A 26,410-nucleotide genomic window follows, 5' to 3' on the forward strand; every position below is an offset into this window, starting at 1 on the left:
CATCCAGATCACCTGATCTTAATGAGTGTGACTTCTGGCTGTGGGGTTACCTGGAAGGTGTGTTCAGTGCTCCAGTTACGAACGTAACTGAACTGAAGGCACGCACTGCGCAACGCACTCTAAACGTGACCCCCAAGACACTCAGATGTGTCATGAAACATGCTGTTTCACGGTTTCATCTTGTGGCGGAGAACGGTGGACGGCATACTGAACATGTCTTGCGTTACTCTCACGACGTCATTTAGCTTTTTATGCGGTTGTTGGGCCCAGGACAATTAAAAACCGATGCCATTCTGTTTTTTCTGTCGCTTATGGCCCTAGCACAATAAAAAAGCGATTTTGCTCATGCGATGTTGTACGATATTGACGTGCTAGGTAGGCTTACCTGGCAACAACTGTTGACTGTCGAACTTGTGCAGCCATGCACATTGAACCGTATGGGTGAAGTAATGTGCAACGCAGTCTGCTGCCTTAGCTCATTGGTAACGTGTTTGCCTACCATGCAGCTAGCCCAAGTTCGATTCCCTGCCGGGTTGGGGACTTTTCTCCGTTCGTGAACTGGGTGTTGGATTGTCCCGGATGGGGCCTCCCGGCCTCTCACAGCCCCATCTCTTGGTAAAGTTTTCGTTAATTTCTTTTTTTCCCCTCGCGTTTCCCCATGGGGCAATAAACTGCTGTTCAAATTTTACATCATTCTAAACAGCGTATCTTTCTACAGCGTTTTGAAAATGTAACTTTAATTGTAGATGCCCTGTACGTAACTGTGAGACCACTTTGCAAGTGACCATTACTGCAGGTGATGGTTCACGGATTTGTAGTGTAGCACTAGGTAACCCAACTTCTTTGAGTTCCACTACGTATGAAGAAAAATACGTACTGTATTGGGTGTGCAGAATATGCTTCAAGTTCACGTGAAGGCTTGTATGCTTACTTCCACTGGTATGGTGTTACAATTTGAGACAACTCTGTTGAAAGTTTACTGCCTTACCTCCTTGCCTAGGGACGCCAGATGAAAGTTGATGTCGTCAAGCCCTGAGTGAAAATTGCGCACGGATAACTAGGGAGGGGAGCTTGAGAGGGCTACCTAGAGAGCGTGTCCTTTCTGTAGGATACTAGGCAGGGGGCTGGAGGGCTCACACGCTGATGTGTGGGTCCCTGCATTCTATAGCTTTTATTTTAAATAAATTCCTTTAACTGGATTCTTTGTGATTTTTAAGGTATGTTAAACATTGATGACAGTTGATTTCCTATTTATTTTTAAACATTATCACTCGATTTTACAGCGGTAGCAGCAATTGTTTCAGTTTACAGATATTACAATTTTACAACTTATAGCTCAGGTCTATTATATACTAATCTGCACGCACATTTCTACGGGTAAGACGGAATTGCGTTGGCCAAATGTATACCATCAAAGTCTCCCAATATTTTACATAGGACATTAACTATGTGAGGAGGATAACGGGCAAACTGGGGACCAGATACTTTAACACAGGTGGTCAAATTTCCGGAATTAAACGAGCACATTCATTATCTTACACAATCCGAAGCTGGACATAAAAGAATTAGTACAAATATTCAAATACCTCTCTTCCATGCGTGAACATTGAGACAGACGCACTGAGGGCACGTCTGCTCACTTACCCGTCTTCTGTAACACTCCTAGAATATGGCGGGCACCAGGAGGTCTTCCTGGGCCCCGGTGGAGGGGGTGGTCGAACCACTTGGCCGTGACCAACCTCTCCACCCCAAATCTTGTGACACTGGAAAGTCTTTGACTTATACCTGCCTGTGCTGTCTCTCTGATCCACTACCCAGGAGTAAGGTTGGTACTATTATACTACAGAACTACTCCCCAACAAAGGTTTGGCCACGCTTTACGGAAAGGTGTGAGGAGGATTAAGAAAGTTCATGTGCAGATTCACATTCACGTACAAGAAATGCATAATACACGACACATATAAATACGAATTATGAAGCCTGACATTTCTTTCCACCCGTCCACATGCGTTCAGTTGCACCCGCGGCCGGCTGCGTCGTGTAATAAAATTGGCTGCGGAGCCGCCTCTGTTTCTATTTCCCGGTGCGAGCGAACAGCGAAACCTGCTGCTTATAGAGCGGAAACTACTGTACCGTTTCACTGTGTACTCACCAAGAATATTCTTAGCTCAGAAGAGGGTGATCCGACTTATCAACAGTGGCAATTCGAGAACTTCGTTTACTCGTTCTTCAGGTACATCGAAATTCTACCTCTGTTATACCTATTATATGATTTTTCGTTGACGATACTGACTCATTCAGTAAAAACGATTAAGTGAACACTAGACGCAAAACCTATTTGTACTTCCTTAAGCATTTTACTGATACGTGTGCACTGTTCAACGGATTTCATTCTCATTAGGCTTCGGGCACAAATGAAATTGAGTTATACTAAGCCTTCAAAAAAGTTGAAAAATTTCCTTGTGAGACAGTCCTTCCAACCTGTAGAAGAGTTACTCCGAGTAGTTTGGAGCTTTTCTCTGCAGTGTATTTATTCGTATACTCGCTCACATTTATTTCTCTTTTGTTAAATATTTAGTTTTTTTGTTCATAAATTATCTAATCATTCTTTAAAGTACGTACTGATGCGAATTTGAACTCACTGTTAACCAAATAAAGTTTGCACGTGTGATCGCGACCTTAATAGGCATAAAGAGACGTAAATTTTCGAAGTTTTCACTAGTGTCAGTTTACATGGCCGAATGTCAAAAATCTGAAAATAAATGACCAAATGTTTAGCTCTGCACTGGGAACCCCATGAAGCTTTCATTGCTCCTGAACAGTAACTATGAAAGGTATGTCAAAATGCGAAGCACAAGTGTGAAGTGTCTTGAAGTAAAGTTGAAATGATGGATGGGGAGTAGGATCCAATACCTACATCAATTGTTAAATAAGCAAGCTCAGCTGTCACATATTAAATATGTTCACCAATAATGTGATACTGGAACCTCAAACGACGATACGAATGATTTTATTCTTGTCACATATTCGAACAGCACCTGTCGCTGCTCCCTTATAGCTATGAATAGACGTGAAATCTTTATTGTTTCTTTACCAAAAATGTGCTCATGTTCCCACGGAGGTAACACAACCAATTGTTCTGTGCTGCCTGGGAAACCATCACTCTTGTGAAACACAGCTGGAACTTTATTAGCACAATTTACTGTGTACTGGGGTCTCAAATTGATTTTGTATTTATAGAGTTCCAAAACGGCGAAGCAGCTTCCAACCATATTTCTTTCCTATGAAGTATCGTCTCAGTTGTGCGACTGGACTCGTGATTTCCTGTCTGAAAGGTCACAGTTCGCATTAACTGATAGCACGTCACGAAGTGAAAAATAAGTGATGAGTGCTTTTTCTAATATGTATTAACTATTTAGCAGACAATCAGATCATTTCTCTTAGATTTGTTGTAGGTACTGTTGCCGCCGTATAGTAAATTGCTCAGAAAAGCAAAGCGAATTGCAAAAATGATGTTGAAAATATGTCTTCACTGTGCAAAACGTGACAGTTGACTCGAAACAATAACAAATGAGCTTCTCCACATGAATCTCTAAACGTTTCCACTAAAGTTCGCTTTCACGATAAATCACTCAGATTTAAAGTTTTTCAATTCAGCTAAATATGTAGGACTACTATCACGCAAAACTTATATCGGAATCGTCATACGGGAAACATTGTGGGGAAGGATACCCGAAGACCGTGTTTTATTGGTAGAATACTTAGAAGATGCAACAAATCAGTTAAAGTGACCGCCTACAACACACTTGTTCGTCCTCTTAGTGAGAAGTTCTGCGCATTGCCTGATCCCTACGAGGTAGGACTGACAGAAGACATCGAAAAATTTTAAAGAAGGTAGCTCGTTTTGTGTTATCACGAAATAGGGGACACTGTGTCACAGGTATGGTAAACGAGTTAGGATGGACATCATTGAAATATAGCCGTTTTACATTCTCGCAAAGTGTTTTCACTAAATTAAATCACCAATATCTTCCAAAAGACGTCACGATATTTTGTTTACCCCGATGTACTAAGGGGACATCACCATTTCGATAAGAGGCATCAGTGCCTGCATCGTAAGGTTTACTTGTTCATTATTTCCACGCCCTTTTTTAGAGCAGAATGGTAGAGAAATAACCCCCTACCAAGTGCTTAATTGTGAATTGCAGAGTACGCACGTAGATGTGGATGCAGATGTCAAGGGAGGGGTAGCAGGAAGGAGCGTGGAATCTAGGAGTGGATAAGAGTGCAGAAGTGCAAATTAAAAGAGTGAAAAGCTTGCAAAATATTTCTTATTTGGACGTATACCACAGTTCGTTTTATCTTAGAACAAAGAGAAAAGAAAGAAATGTTTTCAGAAAGAACAATGGATTACAGATAATGTGATGTAAAAGAACACGGTTTCGTTGGTTTTATGAGGAATGATAGAGGAAACTTAAGAAAGCAGAAAGGAGAAAGTATAGTGTCAATGGAAACCGCTAGCTTTGTTTGTAACGTTTTGGGAGACTGGATTAGAATTGCAATTGGGATGGTAATGTCAGGGAGGCGAGAAAGAGTGACACAGAGAATGGAGGAAAAATTAACTGTGAATATCTGAAAGACGAAATCGTTTTCATGATTTCTGGAGGACAGAAAGGGTCTTAATGGATGGGAGAGACAGATGTATTTGAAATAATACAAAATACTTTTAAAGCGGCCATCTAAACTGACCACTTTGTAAGTATCTAGACAGGGTATAAATTACATAAAAATAGAATATATAACAAACAGTATATCCGAAAGAAACTCACTTCAATTGAAAAGGCAACTCAAAGGGAAATTAACTCAAATTTTATTTATGTCCCATGGCTCTGAATGATGAAAAACGAGGAAAAGAAGACATGACAAAACGTTTTAATGTTTCTTAATATTTCTCCCAGAATCTCATATTATTTTGTACTTTTATCATGCGTCTTGGCATGGAATCTACGAGGGCTATTCGGAAAGTCACAGTGAAAAACCGATGAAACTTTGCATAGATGTGTTGGGCAACATCTCTAGTAAGGCATTGGATAGCATCACGTCGCTCTTCGCAGTTCTGAGCGCACAGAGAGCGCGTAAAGACGTATAGAAAATGAAGACGCTCCTGCAACGTTTTCGTTGGGAAATGTTTGATCACCCATCATACAGCCCGGTCCCGCCTCTCTTCGAGTTTTACCTCTGCTCAAACGGACCGCTAGATATGAAGACAACATTTTGGCACGGAGAACGAGCTGCAGTACAGCGTAGAAAATTGTCGAAAAGCACAGAAGTCTACCTTCTATGACGAGGGTGTTGAAAAGTTGGTACAACGCTACGACAGATGTCTAAGTGTGAGCGGCGACTATGCAGATAAGAATCGGGAATGTTTAGATGACTGTGAAAAAAACAGTTTGGATTTTTACTGTAGTTTCCATTTCGCGACCAATCGTTCCTTATTTTCCGAATAGCCCTCATATACTCTGTCAGACCTAACAGCCTGAAGAACAACTTCCTGCCAGGCTTCAAGAACGCAATTCCAAAGAGAGACAGCTGTAGTTAGTTGGTTGGATTTGTGGCCAGTTCTGTTGACGTTCTTGCGACCTCAGCCCATATATTTTCGATAAGGAACATAACAGCAGCTCGTGGCGGCCAGTCCTTGACAGTGATGCCAATCGTGGAGAGCTGGTATTGAACGAATGCAGACTTGTGAACGGGAGAATGGACCTCTTGCAGTGTCAAGTCCCTTTCTCTGTACAACATTTGCATTGACTGAAGCATCAAATTTTCCAATATGTGGGCGTATTGCTCGCCGTTCCTGTCAAGCATTTCTGTTCCACTCACAGGAGTCCATCCCCAGAAAAAAAGAAATAGCCGCCCACTTCTTCTCGTCTTGTTTACATATTAGCGCCGATGACGAATCCCTGTTTAGTAGCTTACATACATTACTAAGAGCAGTCCAGTCACACTCAACACTTCTGTTTCACTAGGTGACATCACAGCAGCTACTGGAAACCGTGACCTTTCAGACAGTAAATGACAACTGAGACGATAGTCCATACAAAAGCAATGTGGATGGCAGTTGCTTATGAGGAGTGATACCAAATCCTTTTTGGAACTCTCTAAATACAGAATCAATTGAGAGCCTCTATAGGCAGCACATTGTCCCAACAAATGAGATGCCTTGCAGCCGTAGAGTAACAGACGTGACCTAGAAGATACCACCAAGGAACTTGGTTGCAAACATGCCTACCACATGCCTTCTAATCTGGCTTCCATGTGTATTTACCTTTCTCGCCCCGTATAGATCAACAACCAATAAAGTTGGTTTTTGTTTGTTTTTGTTTGGCGATTGCGCTTTAAACGTGGCTTAACTCCTGATGTCACTACATGCATGGGAAAAAAAACCTGCATATCAGCATATCATCAGGTTTTCGATAACGATGTGCGAGACAATACATATTGATGACAGTTTCTTTAGTATTTGAGTTTATGTTGATTCATAACCTAACGAGGAACGCTGTTAATATGAGCTACACTAATGCGACTGTTGTCTTCTCACCATACAATACAAAAATGGCTGTCTTTATTAAATGTGAAGTCTTGTCATACTCAAGTAGCTTTACCAGACGACAATGCAAACACGACAATGTGGCCATCAGAGTAGATAAGAGAGTACAGTTATTAAGTGATAAGATTTCAATAACAGATATCGGAATTTTCAGTAGTAGTTCCAAAGTATTTTACTTTCCATATCTCTAGATTTCCTGGTTGCTCAACATAACCGGACCTCTTCTGATGACAAGATACTAAAGACTTCTTTCTGAGTTCGATATAGCTATTTGTACCTCTGTCACAGAGGAGGTAAAATGTTAGTCTCACACCAGTTTGGAACTGAGAGCTACTGCCTCTTACTCTTTGCAGTACGTCGACATTTTTATGGAGCAAGCGACCATCTGCGGCATTCATCGCCTCCTCATTGCCCTTTTGATGGCTGATACAGATTATTCGCAATGTAGATAACGAGATTATTTGTAGCTGCTGCGTGAAAGTAATCTCCGCTGACTGCGAACATGTAGTTGGTAAGTCCTTGAAGCACCAAAACAGAATTCATTCGGAATCTTTCATTGATATACCGTGAATATATCAAGTGATCTTGAAATATAATTCTGTCATTCCAGGAGGTAACAAAACAATCAGCGTATCCAGATATGTTCGGCTACGTTGTCATGACCCTATCATAGTCGTAGCAGGACCATTATTTCTACAGGCAATGTGTTTCTTGAGTGGGCTAACAATTTAGGAGTATTATAGTATTTATGGCGAGGAAGAAGAGTGGAAAGTTGCACAGACCACCGCAATACATACGAACGAAAATAAACGTAATCCACTGAGTTACAGGTCCATTTCATTACCGTCGATATGTAGTGGGACTTTTGAACAAATACTTCATCCCAACGTTATCAAATACCTTGAAATGACCTATTGACATCAAACCAGCATGTATTTCGAAACCATCACTCTTGTGAGTTACAGCTGACAACAAAAGTAAATTGAGAAGGACTCATCCATGTGAAACAGTTCATAACACAGGTGTGTATCCATAACAAGACATTTTGTGGATGTGTAAAGGCCATTGTTTGAGATAATGTTTCTTATGGCTTACCCATTACTTTCTCCTTATGAAGTTACCGTTTGTACTTCAAATCGCCATCATACCGCACTGATTTATGTTTACGGTCACCTCCTTGAACCCATTATGGCTTATGCCGTGATCAATCCTTTGGAAGGGAGGACTTCCTTCCCATCCTTCCGTTCGAGATTCTGGTTCGCGTCTAATCTCGTTTTCGATGAGACGTTGTACTGTAATTCTCCTTTTCTTTTAACCTCTAGCTACTGAAGGCAAGTGTTGCGCAAAGGTTAACTGGTCGTCATGCTTGCCAGTTATTGGATACACTGTCACTAACCACAGTAGTAAATCGCAGAAACGTTCATCAAAGGCTGTTTGTCTTTCTGCATGTGGTGATTGATCATAAATGAAACGATACAACTCGACCTTTTCAGTAGCACCCTCTTCATACAGCGCACAGGTGTTCCGAATTGTCTGAACTGCATTCACCCTTTTATTAAACACAAGCAGGACACAATGTCATAAAAGTTAGACTTTACTCCATTTTAGACTCCGTTACCTAACGCAATAACTAAACTCCTCATAATATGAAAAATGAGAAATATTACAGTTGTTATGGAATGAGCTGTACTACAAACCTGAACGCTTATAACTACATGCCATACAAAATCGTCAGAGTACAGAGTTGAATTAGTTTTGGCTGTCAGAGGCGGGAGTCGCTGCTTGCAGAAGCTGCGTCTCTAGTTAGCTTTCTTACACTGGTAATGTTTTAGTTCGCAAACCAATCGTCATGTAAGGTCATAGGATTTCATTTCTCATTTTAAGTGTCTTTGATAGTTTGAAAATATTGGCACTGGGGTGGAATTTGAGCTCCGATTGCAATTTTTCTGGATTTTAACCCTCCGAGACGATATTGTCCCATCACGTCGTTGTTTCCCCACGACGCCGAATTACTCCAGGCCTCTACGAACGGCGCGATCCTAAGTAAAGGTGAAAGGGAATTTGATAGTTGACACCTCGTCGTTGGGTGTTAAAAACGACGATATGCGCGGAGTTGGATTGATGTCAACAGGTAATCTATTTCGGGGTATTTCATAACGTTGGAATAAAAAATTTGTTCACATGCCCTACTGTATGTTGATGTCAATGAATTGGATGTATAGCTCTGTGGATTACGTTTATTTTCTTTCGTATGTGTTGTGGTGGTATGTAGAACTTTCCAGCCTTCTCTCTCACCGTAAATACTAGAATACGCCCCATGTCGTCGTAGAAACAGTATTTAAGCCGCTGCATCGTTGGTGCACAAGACGCACTCCTAAATTGTTAGCCCACTCAAGAAACACATTGCCTGTAGAAATAATCGCCCTGCTACGACTATGACAGGGCCATTACAACATAGTGCAACATGTCTGGCCTCGCTGTGATAATTTTGTTACTTCTTGAAATGACAGAGAACTATCTTAAGATTCATTTGATAAGTTCGTGCTGTACCAATCAAAGATTCTGAATGAATTCCGCTTTGGTGCGTCAAGGAGTTACCAACTACATGTTCACAGTCAGGGGAGATTACTTTCGCGCAGCAGCTACAAATAATCTCGTTGTCTTCATTGCGAATTATCTGTATCAGACATCACAAGGACACTGAGGGGGCGATGATTGCCGCAATTGGTCGCTTGCTCGATGAAAATCTCGACGCACTGCAAAGAGTAAGAGGCAGTAGCTCTCAGCTCCAAACCGGTGCGAGACTAACATTTAACCTCCTCTGTGACAGAGGTACAAACAGCTATATCAAACTCATAACGCCATCTTTAGAAAGTTTGTCATCATAAGACGTCTCGCTGTGTTCAGTAACCAGTAGATCTAAAGTTAAGAAACATAAAATGCTGTAGAACTGGTGCTGAATATACGCAGATCTGTTATTGAAATCTTACCACTGAATACTTTGTTAACTGTGCTTCATTCAAAAACTGCTCTTACAGCCGCATTCTCGTAGTTGCGTTGTAGTCCAGTAAAGCTACTTGACCATTGTAAAAGACTTTACATTTAATGAAGATAGCCATTATTTGTATAGTATTAAGGTGAGACACCAGTTGTATTAGTATAGTGCATATTAATAGCGTTTCCCGTTAGGTTGTTTAACAAAGTAGACATAAATATCAGAGAAATTGTTAACAATATATTCCATATCATCGTCTAAAACCATCTGACGATGCGCAGCATGTAGCGACTTGCTGATTCTGAGTTAAGCCACGTTTAAAATGCAATCGCCAAAACAAAACGAACAAAAAAAAAAAGAAATCAAAATCAACTTTCTTCTTGGTTGATCGATAACGGGCGAGAAAGGTAAACACAAGCGAGTGCCAGATTAGAAGATGTGCGGTAGGCGTGTTTGCCAACCAAGCCCCTTGGTACCGCCTTCAATGTCACATTTGTTGTTCTGCGATCGCAAGGCATCTCATTTGTTGGAAACAAATGTCAGCTGAGAAGGACACATCCCTGTGAAGCACTTCATAACACAAAACAACTTGTTTGTGCCACCAGATATGTACCAATAACAATACATTTTGTGGGCGTATAGAGGCCACAGTTTGAGAAAATATTTCTTATGGCTTACCCCTATTTTCTCGTAATCATGTTACCATACGGTACTTCACATCGCTATCAGGCCACACTGATTGTTTACTACCACCTCCTTAAATCTATTATGACAAACGCCAGGATCAACCATCTGAAAGAGCACAGACGATTTGCTTTCCCATCCTTCCCAGTTCGCGATTCTACTTCACATCTAATCTAGTTTTCAACGAGACGTTGTACTGTAATCCTCCTCCCTTTCTTTTAATCACAACATTGTCTACTGAAGACAAATGCCACTCCAAGGTTAACTGGTCATCACACTTGCAAATTATTGGATACGCTGTCTTTGACCATAGTAGTAAATCGCAGAAACGTTCTTCATCAACAGCTGTGTGCCTTGGTGAATGTGGTGACTAATTTATCTCAAAACAATCGTAGCTGAAACAATACTTCACAGTAGCAGTCACTCCATACTGTTGTTTCGAATTGCTTTCACTGCATCCATTCTTTTATTAAACGCAAACAGAACACAATGTCATAAATGTTAGAGTTTACTCCGTCTTAGGCTCCGTTTAGTAATATATACACGACGCTCCTCACAATGAGAAATATTTGTCAAGGCACGAGCTATACTACGACCCTGAACGATGTAAGATCACAGATTAACGTACTTATAGCTACAAGCCATACAAAATCGCCAAGGAGCATGCTGCAACAGTATTATATAATCCACAACGTTACATAATGTTATTCTTGCTCATCCAAGCGCAGAAAAGTCCACTGGAGTCATGGACTCTGTGCCACAATCACTTGGACGGGCACCGGTCTGTATCAAGCGCCTGCCGGCTGATGGAGCTGAAACTGGTTTTACCCTGACAGACACCCACGAGCCCTTTCACAAACATGTTTCCGGAAGATCTTCCTATTACTGACATGCTATAAAATGAACGAAACTGTCTCTGACCTCTTGTCGGACTGATGCTCCTAGCAGACAGACAATACAGCTTAACAAAAGAAAGGAACAGAATGGGCTTAATGCCAAAGCTTGCGTTCACACAGCATGACGTAGACCACTAGACCATGAATAGGTTATTCACAACAGCAGCTCAAGTGGAAATCAACACTTCTCGTATCGTGTGCTGCGCACGCCATTATGACAAAAACATAACGCTTATATATGTGAAATTCGGTGGTTGGTTGGAGTGAGGCTAAATTGTAATGTCTAATAAGTGGGTTTGATTCCTGCCGGGGTACCAGTTTTTAAAACAAACTTTCTTCACCACCTGTAACGCTAAGTAAGGATGCAGGAATGTGCCGTGGTTCCAAATCACATTAAACAATTCCATTAGCTATTGAATGGAACAGAGTTGGATTAATTTTGGGCCGCGTGGTATTAGCCGAGCGGTGTAAGGCGCTGCAGTCATGGACTGTGCGACTGGTCCCGGCGGAGGTTCGAGTCCTCCCTCGGGCATGGGTGTGTGTGTTTCTCCTTAGGATAATATAGGTTAAATAGTGTGTAAGCTTAGGGACTGATGACCGTAGCAGTTAAGTCCCATAAGATTTCACACGCATTTGAACATTTTTTTGATTAATTTTGGTTGTCAGAGGCGGAAGTCGCTGCTTGCAGAACCTCTGTCACTTGTAAGCATTCTTACACTAGCAATGTTATTTTAGTTCACAAACCAATCGTAGTGTAACATCATAGGACCTTCACTTCTCATTTTGAATGACCTTGAGATTTTGAAAATATTGACACTGGACTGGTATTGGAGTTCCGATTCCATTTTTTCTCTGGATTTGAACCCTTTGGGGGTATTCTGTCCCATCATTCAGTTGTTTCCTCACGATGCCAAAGTCCTCCAGGTCTATGAATGGCGCGATTCTAAAAACTGGTGAAAGGGAATTTAACAGTTGAACAAATATATTTACTTGAGTAATAAAAATTAAAAACAGATGTTGATGGTGTTGAGACAGCAACCAGAAACAAATTTATTTTAAGTTCCTTTATTCAAAAGGTACTGTTACCGGTTTCGAATCATTACGATTCATGGTCAGACGATTTTCATGCTTTCATTATGAGATATGTTGCGTTTTTTACTGATTAGTTATCCTAAAATATAAATAATACAGAATTATAAGCACGTCACAAAGATGGTTGAGTTACAGATTTGCATTGGGCTGGCACTCACGTGAAATGGAGTGCTTGTTTTCATAGTTTTCGTCCAGCAGACAAAGTTTGTAGTTTTCGTCGCATTCACATCATTGCACACATAAACTTGCATAATAGAGAGCTTCAGTTTTATCACTGAATGCATTTCCACTACATTTCTATCGTTGAACACGTAAATTTGTATCACTGACCACTTGAGCTTAGTCACAGAACAGACTTCTAACATGTACCGCATGTTTTAATAAAGGCATAGTGTTTACAAACATATGAGTGTCAAAGATACTATGATATATCGTAATATTACAAAGATGCTAGATGTTAGGAAAAATATCGTATATTCACCTATGAAACTGAAACGCCTTTCACACCATTACAGAGAGACATTGATTTTGTGAATATTGGAGCGAATACTGCTACACTAATTTTAAAGATGTGCCATATCAAAGCTTATATATATATATGGGTAAGACAGCACATTATTCATTTATATTTAGCATCAGATTCGTACGAAGGAGTCTTCCGTAAGCCACTACTTTTCGTCCATGAATTATAAGTCCTTAAGACGCTTCCAGAGAATGATAGCTTGGCAAAGGATTTTGCCATAATTGGCTTTATGAGACCACTCTAAGATAGATGGCTCCAGACGGTCACTTCTCGATGCACAATTGTCAGCATTTCTATCGATTCTTTTCGCCAACGGTGTAATTGGAAAGTAATGGCTCCCTTTGTCTTTTAGGCACAATGCGTTACATTTAATTACGACCAGGGACAGCTGATACTCCCCGCATGAATAATCGCTCATATGTACGTCTAACTATAGTTTGCTACATTCTTTTTGGATTGCATCGTTCGTATAGGACATAGCATCGTTTGCGTAGAGCTTCAAGCAGCTCCAACGCTGTCCACTAAATCATTAATAAACACGGTGATCCCACGGTGATACCACAAACACTGAGGGCTGTTGCAGAAGGGTAAATGTATCATTTTGAGGTAAAGTATCCTGATCCAGAAATGACAGTCGAAAATTATAAGCAAAAATCTCTGATACGTCTGACTGTGGACCTCTTCCACTGCAAGGTTTTTGGTTATCATAGTTCGGGAGAAGAACCAAACCAAGAAAAACATTTCCAGTAAATATAGGCTCTAAATCAGATACATTAAGAACTAGGAGCACTTCTTCAGTAGAAAAGTGTGTTTCACAGCAGCGAAGTTAAACAAGTGCTCTTAGCTCTTACGTTATGCACTTTAGAGGTCTTATTTACTGGATCCATACAACCTCCTCCCAAAGCAGGGTAGAAGCAGAGTAAAGGAGAAGGAAAGCAGTAGAAGAGGACCACTGTCAGCAGGTATCAGAGAGGTTTTCGTCTATAACCTTCCACTCTGCCATTTCCGAACCAGATTCTCTTACCTCGACTCCCTGAAATCACGGTCGTTATGGCATTACACTATAACAATCTTCTGGAGTACTCTCAAAATTACTTTTACATCTTTCGGTTTCATCGTTTTGAGAGGGTTTGTTGAGATCTGTCTGTTATGAAGTCTCGAATGTAATCACAAATCTGGTCCAATACTTGGCAAATTCATATTCAGCTCAGTAATCGTAAGCGGAAGTGTATCGAATGCCGTTACGTACAGCGCCCGTCTCTCAATCATCACTCGATTATGAAAGTTGTAAATAATACTTCGACAAAGATACAGCTTCTTATATCTCCACAGTATACGACATCAAAACGCTGCACTTTCGAAACAATGAATGTGTATAAAAATTTCACTAATACTTAGTTCGTCAAATGAAACCGAAACATGGAAGCAATGTGGCATGTGATGGACGAGAAAGAGATCAGAGTTTAACGACCCGTCTACAACGGGGACATCAGGGATGGAGCAGGAAAGCGCTTGTGCCCTTTAGAAGGAACCATCCCATCATTTACCTGAAGCGATTTAGGGATATCACAGAAAACCTAAATGAGGTTGGCCGGACGCGTGTTTGAATCGTCATCGTTCTGAATGTGAGTCCCGTGTGCTATCAGTTAGTCTGGAGTTCTGACTTTGATTATCGGTGATAATGTGTAGTTAACCCTATTTTGCTCTAAAAAGGCAAATCAATGTTCAAGTAAGTATTTGAGTACGCCGTGAACTTTTTCATCATCATCATTTAAGGCTGATTATGCCTTTCATCGTTCAGTCTGGAGCATAGTCTTATAAAATTCCTCCATGATCCCCTATTCAGTGCTAACATTGGTGCCTCTTCTGAAGTTAAGCCTATTACTTCAAAATCCTTCTTAACCGAATCCAGGTACCTTCTCCTTGGGTTCAGCAGTAGAGGGTAGGAGGAGTCGGGGTAAACCATGAGTCTCTTGGGTAACCTTGCTTCTCCCATGCGCGCAACATGACCCCACCATCTAAGCCTGTTCGCCCTGACTGCTACATCTATAGAGTTCATTCCCATTTTTTCTTTGATTTCCTCATTGTGGACACCCTCCTGCCATTGTTCCCATCTACTAGTACCTGCAATCATCCTAGCTACTTTCATATCCGTAACCTCAACCTTGTTGATAAGGTAACCTGAATCTATCCAGCTTTCGCTCCCATGCAACAAAGTTGGTCGAAAGATTGAACGGTGCACAGTTAACTTAGTCTTGGTACTGACTTCTTTCTTGCAGAAGAGAGTAGATCGTAGCTGAGCGCTCACTGCATTAGCTTTGCTACACCTCGCTTCCAGTTCTTTCACTACGTTGCCATCCTGTGAGAATATGCATCCTAAGTACTTGAAACCGTCCACCTGTTCTTACCTTGTTCCTCCTATTTGGCACTCAATCCGTTTATATTTCTTTCCCACTGATATTACTTTCGTTTTGGGGATGCTAATCTTCATACCATAGTCCTTACATTTCTGATCTAGCTCTGAAATATTACTTTGCAAACTTTCAATCGAATCTGCCATCACAACTAAGTCATCCGCATATGCAACACTGCTTATTTTGTGTTCACATATCTTAATCTCACCCAGCCAGTCTATTGTTTTCACATATGATCCATAAATAATATGAACAACAGTGGAGACAGGTTGCAGCCTTGTCTTACCCCTGAAACTACTCTGAACCATGAACTCAATTTACCGTCAACTCTAACTGCTGCCTGACTACCCATGTAAAGACCTTAAATTGCTTGCAAAAGTTTGCCTCCTATTCCATAATCTCGTAGAACATACAATAACTTCCTCTTAGGAACCCGATCATATGCCTTTTCTAGATCTATAAAGCATAGATACAATTCCCTGTTCCACTCATAACACTTCTTCATTATTTGCCGTAAGCTAAAGATCTGGTCCTGACAACCTCTAAGAGGCCTAAACCCACACTGATTTTCATCCAATTGGTCCTCAACTAATACTCGCACTTTTCTTTCAACAGTGCCTGAGAAGATTTTACCCACAACGCTGATTAAAGAGATACCTCTGTAGTTGTTACAATCTTTTCTGATTCCATGTTTAAAGACTGGTGTGATTACTGCTTTCCTCCAGTCTGATGGAATCTGTCCTGACTCCCAGGCCATTTCAGTTATCCTGTGTAGCCATTTAAGACCTGACATTCCACTTTTTCATTTTATTTTATTTTATTTTTTTCACCAGTAGCATTTGATATTTTCCGATTTGGTGTCTTGACCTTATTTTCGAATACAATATTCACGAAATGTTTTTTCTAAGGGTATATCCCGCTTGGTATCTTGGACAACTTGGTTAAGGAGTGCTCGAATTAATTTGTATCCAGCCTGAGTGCGGTGCAAAAACTTCGAAGTTTACGTTTCATAGAAGCTCGCGCATTTTTACTAGGAAGGAAGCAATTATGGCTGAACTACTATCAGTTTGTACTGGGAGATGAAGAAGCTTGCACAGGATAGGGTAGCATGGAGAGCTGCATCAAACCAGTCTCAGGACTGAAGACCACAACAAACAACAACAACTATCAGTTATATGCGTGGGATGCAGTGTAATCTACCGTACATAACAACTGTGTCAAACCCCAAAAGCCGTAATAAGAGAGACTAAGTTAGGTGCACCGATAAGATAAGAAATGAGGAGGTTCTCCGCAGAATTGGCGAGAAAGGAATATGTGGGAAACACTGATAAGAAGGGACAGGATGGTAGGACATCTGCCAAGACGTCAGGGAATGACATCCATGGTACTACAGGTAGCTGTAGGGCGTAGAAACTGCAAACGAAGACACGGACCGGAATAATCCAGCAAATAATTGAGGAAGTAGGTTACAGCTGCTGCTCTCAGATGAAAAGATAAGTAGAAGAACTCGTGGCCGGCCGCATCAAACCAGTCAGAACACTGATGATTCAAAATACAATTACCGCTGAATGGTCCAACACATTTTTGTACGATTTCACGTGCGAAAGTTATCTTGGCAAAGCAACCAGGGGGGCCAGAAAATATACCTCGTCGATGTTTACCTGCACTGCAATGCTAGTCTACTAACGTGCACGTAGGATGTGTGTACATGTGAGGGTATAGACAGGGGAACGATATTGCAGATAGTTCAAATATTTTAGAGAGGAAATCAGTGAGTTTTGGCAAGTAGCTAATCGGATACGTCGGTTGGAACGATATCCACCAAGAACAAATGTGCGGATTCAAGTCCAGTGTACAGTTTTCCAGAATTGCTTACATTTCAACAGCGATAACAGACGTTTACTCTTACAGGTGCAGATAAACATTGTGGACCCGAACTCCACCGCCAAAATTTCAGAAGTTGTGACGGAAAATTTGTTTTTGATTTGAGGGACGCGTGATTTCCGGTGACTCGTTATAAAGTAGGTGATAATGTAATATCATTATTTGATGTTTCCTCTTATTGCCAATTGCCTTATCAAAATGGCTTTCTAAAAGTAAGATTCTACTGTAATAGCTGGTTCTCATTGACATTGTTAATAGACAGAGAATGAGAATTCAATCTAGAAACACATATCGGCTTCGTTGACCTTGAAAAAGTTCGATAAAGACAGTACAAACAATGTTACAAACTTACAGCCAACCGGTTGCAAACAGAATTTAAAATTCTTTAGCTAGTTTTCAATGCCAACTAGGGGCGCCTTCCTCAGAAGAAACTGTTGCCTTACCTAACAATATTACAGGAAGGTACATTAATAGCAGGTAGGCATAGAACAAATACTTAATTTTTACAAGTTAAATTGCATAAAAATACTTACATGTGATTAAAAGGAAAATATGAGCTACATAGCTCTAGTCAAGACGTTAAAACCACAACTAAAACATTTTACATCTGGATTCATAACAGAAATAGTCAAAATTTTAAAAAAATGTGTAAACATACCTCTAAGGACACTACACTGGTGTAGGCCACGAGTATGTAACAGCAACTGTGTGAGCACGCCGTGACAAATAACGACCTGAACATGATACAGATCGCGCCATCTGGTAGCAGAATTTATAAAAGCTTGACAACATCTACATGAAATTAATGTAATAGTGATTAACAGATTAATAAGATGTGAATTATACAAGCAAGGGAGAGGGAAACAGCATTTAAGGGCTTACAGGGAAACGGATAAGTAACTTTAGCTGTCAAAAATCTTTTAGTAGCGGCTTTAAGCCATTGAAAAAATTTATATTACGCGACTGCAGTTGTTCATTTAATAAGAGGCCGTGCTTCAGAGAAAAATGTTTGAAGATCTGTAACTCTTCCAAAATATTTAGTCTAAAACCTTTTCTTTCGGAGTGCAAAATTCCGATGATTTTATAGATTCCTGAGTTCTGGAGGGGAGACCGATCTGATTTTAAATTGCATATAAGGTTGCTATGTAAGCTGTTGTTAGTAGAAAAGGCTACATTGCAGTTATATTTGTTCCTGAGTAATTGCTGAATCCTATAAGATACTGGCCCTGTCTACTGAATGGAAAAATATTTTTACAGATTGTAGCAAATGACACGTTCCCTAGCAACTTATCGATAGTATGTATAAATTTCAATTTCTTATATAATATGTGACAATAAAGCAGACAAATTAACAGGGTCTGGCAATATACACGAAGGGATATGATGTAATGTGCTCTCTTACCACTCTTGTTTATTATTTATAGTAATAAATCCATCCAAGAGATGAGAAAAATGCCACACGGCTTCATTTAAATTTTGGCAGACGATTTAGCTCTTGTAGCATCTTCAGAGACAGAACTGCACCGATCTGTATATGATTTACAGATTATATCAAAAGAGTGCATCATGGACATCAACACTGAAAAAACAAAATCTATGGCCTTCTGCGGAAATAACTCGGTACACAGTAATATCCTTTTTAAAAATAAGATTCTAGAAAGAGTGAGAACATTCAGATACTTAGGCCATAAAATATACTTGCTGGTAGAAGCAGACCTAGCTGAAAGGCCACCAGACGTAAAGAAATAATGGTAGTTAGTATTTGTGTAACGAAACTTTTCGTAGTACAAAAGCTCATCAGAATAAACTTTCATATCACCTTAGCAAGATCTGTGTTGTGCAATGGCAGTGAAGCCTGGACAAGAAGAAAAAAAGACGTGAATCGAGTAACAGTCTGTGAAATGGAAGTCTTGAGACGAACTGCTGGTACACCAAACAGGATCACCAAGCAAATAAAGAGACCCGTCCGTATAGTCGTATGTGTTAAAGCGACGCTTCCGGGACGGGGAGATGCGCCGCCGTAGCTCGGATCCACCCGGCGGATTAACTACGAGAGTCGGCGTGCCGACCAGCGGATGTGGTTTTTAGGCAGTTTCCCACATTTCACTAGGTGAATACCAGGCTGGTACCCAAGTCCCACCCCAGTTACACGATTCGCAAACATTTACAAAACTTTCTCTCACTTCTTCATGAATAACACTGCAGGCAGCCACTAGGGAACAACTAGAGAAAACATTTATTATGAATGATCTCATGGGGGATTCCAAAATCCATGCTTAACTACTACGCCAATGGCGTAAGATCGCTAGATCGACTTCTGAAAAGAGGGCAGGAGAATTTCAGTAACAGCTGAAGAAACGTAATACTTGGAAGGAAGATAATGGCGACCTCTTTTACGTGAAAATGTCATCACAACATAGAAGAGACTGTAATATGATATCACCGAAATGTGCAATGCAAAACCGATGGAAGCTTACCATGATCAATGAGATTTTTCTGAGTTTGTGACGGCATTTGCAATACCTAAAACTACGGACGTTCGGTCACTTACAAGAGTGATGGAAACGTCGGTAGTTCTACATATTGACAATGTGGTGACAATCCAGCAAAAAAAAATGTTACTGACTGTGACAATGGTCGCGGAGACTTACGTTTGTACTTACTGTGATTTTGTTGCAGTTGCAGGAATGTCTAAGTACAGCGTCCTGTCGCTCTTCCATTGCATTAGTGAACACATATGCGAGGTGGATAGCGAGACAGAACCTGAGGGCGAAGGCTGAAGTAGACGTTATAGTTGTCGACAGCAAGTACCTTTAGTGAACGCCTTCGACAATTGCAAAGTTGTACAGATATTATCAGTGCAACACAGGTACGAAGGTAAAAGAAAGTCGAACAAAAAAAAAGTGATTACTCTGTAACGAGCCTCCGAAGATCATGACCCCTTACACCAGAACGCTCGGAAAATATCCTCCATCAAGCTCTGAAGATGAGGTTTATCTTGGGTAGATGATCTTCAGGTGCCGTCGCAGAACAAGTTCACTTTGTAAAAAAGTTTCGCAGGTTCTACTACAGTTCAGTAATGATATAGCCAACACTTACACCAAAGAGCTGCGAAAACAATTTACAATCATATATTTAAAGTACTGTCTTCGTTGGGGTTGCACCCACATTTCTTACTTCCGTCAAGAGAACTTGATACAACTCTTACAGACAAACTGCTATGCTCTTACTCAGCAACTCCACCAGCGTACATCGCAAGACATGTGTTACCATCCACTTGCTGTCGACATTACATCCGGATGTCAGCTGCAATAATTTGACTGAACAGTGCATGCAGATGTGGTCTTACTTGGAATAACCACCAACTTGACCTCATATTTTAAGGAGGAGCAACTACTCGCGAAAGATATCAGCCGCAGCAATCGATACTGCGCGATAACTTGTGCCGTCAATCTGACACTAAGCAATTATGGCCTTTGGAAACTACAGCTCTTAAACTTTCTCACGCACCTGCAGTTTTTCACTCACCCTGCCTCAGTACAGCCACATAATGACCAGCTGCGAAAATACTGGACAGCAGAATGGGTGAGAGGTTTGTGAAACAATGTTTCAATACTGGTGACGGCTTTGTTCATTGTGTCAATAGGAGCAGTTTCTGTCTCGTTGCCGCTGTTAGACACCACTTTAACATTTTTATCTTGCGATTTACAAATGCAGTGCAAATGAAAGAATGAACGTCTCATTAAGAAAGTAGTGCAGCGCTGTTTAATTATCAACCTGCTGTTTTGCGCTATTTGATAAATCACAGGTTGGGATAATTTTACGGAAAAGCACGTGGAAAGTGGGCTCACATATGTCATTTCGTGGACTACACTTTATTGCTGAACAACAATTACTATGATTGCAAATTAAAAACATTGTTAATGATAAATAACAATGTTCACAATAAATTAAAGAACTTGAACAGGATCAATTCATTAATAAATAACCATTAATAATTTATACCATCAAGAATGGAGCTTAAAACCAGGAATATTCATAAGCCCCAAATACAAGTAAGAAATCACACCAACAATGTGTGACTGCAAGCAGGTTCAAGAAACTGAGTTTTACCTGTGCAAGGAGTTACATATCACTGCCCCTAAAGGTATCGACAATTCCCAGACAAGGATAAACCCTTAAACAGTAGACAACGCCCACCGAAAATAAGGAAAGGGTAACAAGTTACGCCAATGGTTGTGACTGTTGGAAAACACTTAACAGTTTATACATATCAATAAAATCCCTTAAGCAATAAAATATACAATCTCCCTAATTACAAGAGAATCTGGGAAGGCATACAATTTAAACGTGACTACCAGATAGTACACACCAGCAGAAACATGAATAGTGACCCTTAAACAAATATGTAATCCCCCAAAATACAAGGAAAGCTCGAAAGACATACAATTCATATGCGACTCCGACCTGGTAAACACCTGCAGAAACGTTAATAATGACCCTTAAATAAATGTATAGTCCCTGAAAATACAAGAAAAGTGACAAATCACAGCAACCAGTTACCACAGCAAACTGGCAGCAACCACGCAAGTTTGACAATGAATGGAGTTAACTAATAACCGCAGCTAAAAAACTGAACAGTTTACACTCGCGAGTAAAAGCCTTTAAAACTTAACACGCTCCAGAACTAGCAAAATACAGCCAGCAAGTTCTAAACAAGTTGTTAAGGAGCAAATGTAGTCACAAGGAACTTCGTACTTGCAGAACACACCTTAGGGCTTGTGTGCTTGCCCAACTCTCAATATCTGAATAGACCAATGGTTCCGGAATTAATTGGGCGACTCCCCGCCGTGGCAGGTACAAAACGATCATACTTAACATGAGCTAACAAGAGGTAGCTGATAGTCGCACCTGTTCGCGGGCACTCCTAGATGTGGTGCGATGACGCAAGGGTCGCTGCAGCAGGAAGAAAACAGGCCTCTGTTCCGGGCCCAGGAAACAGGAGTACTTCGTCCGCTGCCAGAACTACTCTGCCAGAAAGGAAGGAGTAATCCGCCCAAATAAGGCTACAAACGACAATATTTAGGAAACATTAACTTACTGCGGAAGTGGTCACACGTACAAGTCATGAGCTTGACGCTCCTTAATATTACATGAAAATTGACGACGTGAACTACAACCTGTAACCTCGCCCTCACTTATCGACCTCAATGACAGTGAAAAATTAAACCGCGTGTACCTAATGGAAATTTGGGAAAAAGCAATCGTCACCGAAGTTAATCTGTCAGTAAAGAGGGAGGAAAGGGTTACATCTAAATGAAAGGGAAAATGTAAATGAAATTGGTGGAAATTAATTTTGAAAAGGGGTAAGGTTAATAAAGAAAGTAAATGTGCGGTCGTTACGTTAAGAATAAACTGGCGTTAATTAGATATTCGATTGGGGAAAACTACAGTCGCCAATGCTATGGACAACTACTATAATAACTGAAAAACAAAGGCTATTGCACATATAATTAGCACTAAAAGCGTGGCAACTGAAGGTTGACACGTGTTGGACGAAAACTGAATATGTAAGAAGTAATAAATTTCGCTACACTCTGACTTAATTTAGCAAAAGAATTAATAAACCAGGAAAATTGAAAGTTAATTTAGTGACTGAAATTAATAGTGAACTTTGCTTCTGAAGCACTACGAAATTAAATAAAATAAGGCTTTTCTTGGGCTACCTCAACAATCATCTCAAAAGCAACTCGAATCTACGCAGTTTGGAACTAAGAGACTTAACTTTGAACTTGAATTAAATGATTTTGAACAATTAAGAATAGTAAAATTTAGTACGAACCCAGCTGAGCTGCAGTCACAGGTAAGCTAAAATATGGTAACAAAACTTGCACTCTTAATTTCTGCTCGTGTAATCTAAATATTGTAGCCAGCTATGAAACTTTAACTGAACTTTGAAATTAAAGCAGTAAAATGGAATGATATTACTTTAATGCTGGCTTTTGAATTTCAATGACACTCGGGTTCGTTTCGGAAAAGGAAGGGACCCTGCTTGGTAATACAATTGGGACAATGAGCAACTAAGGTTCATGCTAAGTTGCTGTATTTTCCTGATGCTAATTGAATAGTTTGAAAAGCTGAGGTCTGCCATACAGTTCTAAAACTTTCCAGTCTTCCATGTTGGTTGATTGAAGATTTGAAGTCGTCGATCGAGGAGGTGCCGACAATCACTCATTGTCGGCCGTCGCTGTTGCAGAAGCTGGATGTTGGCGCGCCTTCTTCTCGACACTGTCACCAGGCGAAACGGGCTCTTGATGTGCGCCAGCTAATGTTTCCCGTCCGCGACACTGTGTCAGAAACTATCATAGCAAGTCGAGCGCAATTACATGCTGCAAAACCCCGAAAGCGCGGCAACTCGCGGGAGGGTCACTCAACACACCTGCTCCACCGCCCTACTCCCGCCGGACTCCGCTCTGCCCGCGCTCCACGCGGCAGAGCCAACACTACCAAAGATCCTAAACACTTTTGTTCACACAACCTATCGATGTAATCGTTCGGTAGCATAGTTTTCCGTAGGCCAGACTCAGCGTAAAAATACAAATAATATTTACAAAACAAACCAATTATACATCGACTTAAATGCATATATATATTATTGGTGTTTTGCCCTTAAAGAGCGCATTTGGACTAAACTACATGGCCAGTTCCTTTTGCTGCCTTCCTTGCTGCCCAAACTTCCCTCATTCGCTCGCTGTGTTTCTGTTTCCGGTCCTCTGTCAATGCTTCTTGTCGACTTTGTGTCTTCGGCTTCATCTTGATTGCCTTTTTGGTTGCCCATATTTCTTTCATCTTCTGGCTGTGATCTTGCTTGCGTTCTTCGGTCCATTTTATGCCTGTTCGTTTGTCGCATTGTATCTCATGTAGTTTACTTTTCATAATGATGTTTCTGAACTTTATTCTGTCGTTTATTGTGTCTGCTGTTATGTTGAGCTGGTTCAGGTCGTTTTCTACCTCTGCCACCCATTTGTTGTTTCTAGCGGTTACCCAGTCAAAGATCTGTTTGGTCAGCCTGTGTGATGGCATTCTGTATAGGTGTCCATAGAATTGTAGTCTGCGTTTTCTAATCTTTTCTGTGATTGTCTCCGTATGTTTGTACAGTTCCTCTGTAGGTTTCTTGATCCATATTCCATTGTTGTTAGTTGCGCCAAATATTTTCCTAAGTATTTTCCGTTCTACTTTTTCTAATTGTCTGATACGTGTATGCCCTAGGATTAGTGTGGTCTCTGCTGCATATAGTGCCTCGGGGAGCACCACCGTGTCGTAATGGCGTAATTTGGCTTTTTGTGAGATAGACTTCTTGTTGTAATGATTCCACACTACTTTGTATGCTTTGTCCAGTTTAGTCTTTCTTTCTTCGTTTGAGTCTCTGTTATGTCCATTCATTTGTAGTGTTTCACCGAGGTATTTGAAGTTTGCCGTTTTGTAAATCGTGCCATACTTTGTGTTCAGAGATGAGAGTTTCTTTGTGCTCATAAACTGTGTCTTTTCGTAAGAGATCTGTAGTCCAGTTTTGGAAGCGATTTCGTGCAGTTTTTCAATAGCGTCTTTTGTTTCCTTTATACCTTTCGTGACAATCGCCAAATCGTCTGCAAAAGCCAGGCACTTAATCTGTATGTATCCTAAGGTTATTCCCTGTTGTGATGTTTCCCATTCTTTTATGACCTTATCTAACACCAGATGGAAAAGGAGAGGTGAGAGGCCATCGCCTTGTCGGACACCTGTGCGAATTTCAAAGGGCTCTGATAGTTCCCCACAGAACTTTACTTTGGAGGTCGTGTTGGTTAAAGTTTGCTCTATGATAGCCCGTGGTTTGTTGTCTACTTTGTATTCTGCTAGAATTTTGAAGAGAGTTTTCCGGTCGATAGAGTCGTACGCCTTTTTGAAGTCAACAAAGGTAATGATCAGGTTCTGTTTGTGTTGTAAAATCATTTTCAGGTTCCAAATTTGTTCCGCACAAGACCGCCCTTTACGGAAGCCTGCTTAGTATTCCCCAATCAAGTGGTCGGTTTGGCATTCTAGTCTGTTCAGTAAAGCTTTAGAGAGGATATATATAGTAAAACAATTACAATATACAAAGACACAAATGTCGTATCTTCAGGTAACAAAATAAGGAAAAAAATTTATTGTACAATAGATGGAAACAGGAGGATATGCATTTCCGGCGTTACAAACCTCCTGCAAATCCAAATACGGGGGCGCACCCTCTTTTAGCAGTGAATTGCCTGCGACACAGACTATATTGCAGTCCCAATTACATCAACTCAATTTACAACAGAGTATTCATACACTTGCAATGAATACGATCTGGAACAAACAGATTAAAATCAGTTACAGTGGCCAGAGACCACCCACGCAGTCACTCGGAGGCATAATGAACATAAGAGTCCAATGCAACGTTAACACAGATATAGGCTTATGATAACAGTACAGGTAAAAGATCGATACTTAACTCCACTCGCCGACCACGTTGCTCGCGGCTTCAGCTGCCCTTCCCGCAACTCTCCGCTATCAATACTTAATCCAGTCGGAAAACTTTGGCTGCGACCAACTTAACAACTCGCGGCTTCACGAGCTCCACGTCCAGGCAGCAGGAGTGTCGCAAAAATCCACTCGCCGGTCACGTGGCCTCCCCGTTACCTGCCGGTACCACACGGCCCCTCAAACCCAACAACACGCTCCTCGACCAAAGATCCTAGCTCTGGGATATGGCCAGCTTCGACATCAGCTGTACAAGTAGACAGTGGCGCCAGTGGGGTGGCGTGCCAGCGAAAAATAAAGCTGCCAAGGGTTACTAATTTCTTTGGAATTCATCTGTCACTGTTAACGTGAAATACCTTTCCAAGGGATGCGCTGTTCTTTAACGTGAGTGGCATGATTAAATTTTGAATCGAAAACTCCATTTGCTTAAGTTGATTCACACTGATTTTCAGGCTTATAGGGTTTAAAGTAATATTGAACATATAAGTGCGTGAGGCTGACACATTACATTCTCATATTACTGATTTACACATTGAATTGCGTGTTCTCGACTAAGATTTCAAAACATTTTAGAAACATGTCTCCACCTCCAATTTCCACATACCATGCCTTAAACATCCCACGAATAGGATGCCTCTTGTAACTCCTCTGTAGAATGCTACGCCCTCGGTATTGCCCTGCTGGATTGCCGTGGAACGAGTGACAAACAACTGGTGCTCGGGGAAGCTTAAAAGCTGCATTTTCAGAAGTGAAGCACCCGTGGTCAAGAGGTATGGG

The sequence above is a fragment of the Schistocerca piceifrons genome, chromosome 2, assembly GCF_021461385.2.
Source record: "Schistocerca piceifrons isolate TAMUIC-IGC-003096 chromosome 2, iqSchPice1.1, whole genome shotgun sequence".
Lineage (NCBI taxonomy): Eukaryota > Metazoa > Arthropoda > Insecta > Orthoptera > Acrididae > Schistocerca > Schistocerca piceifrons.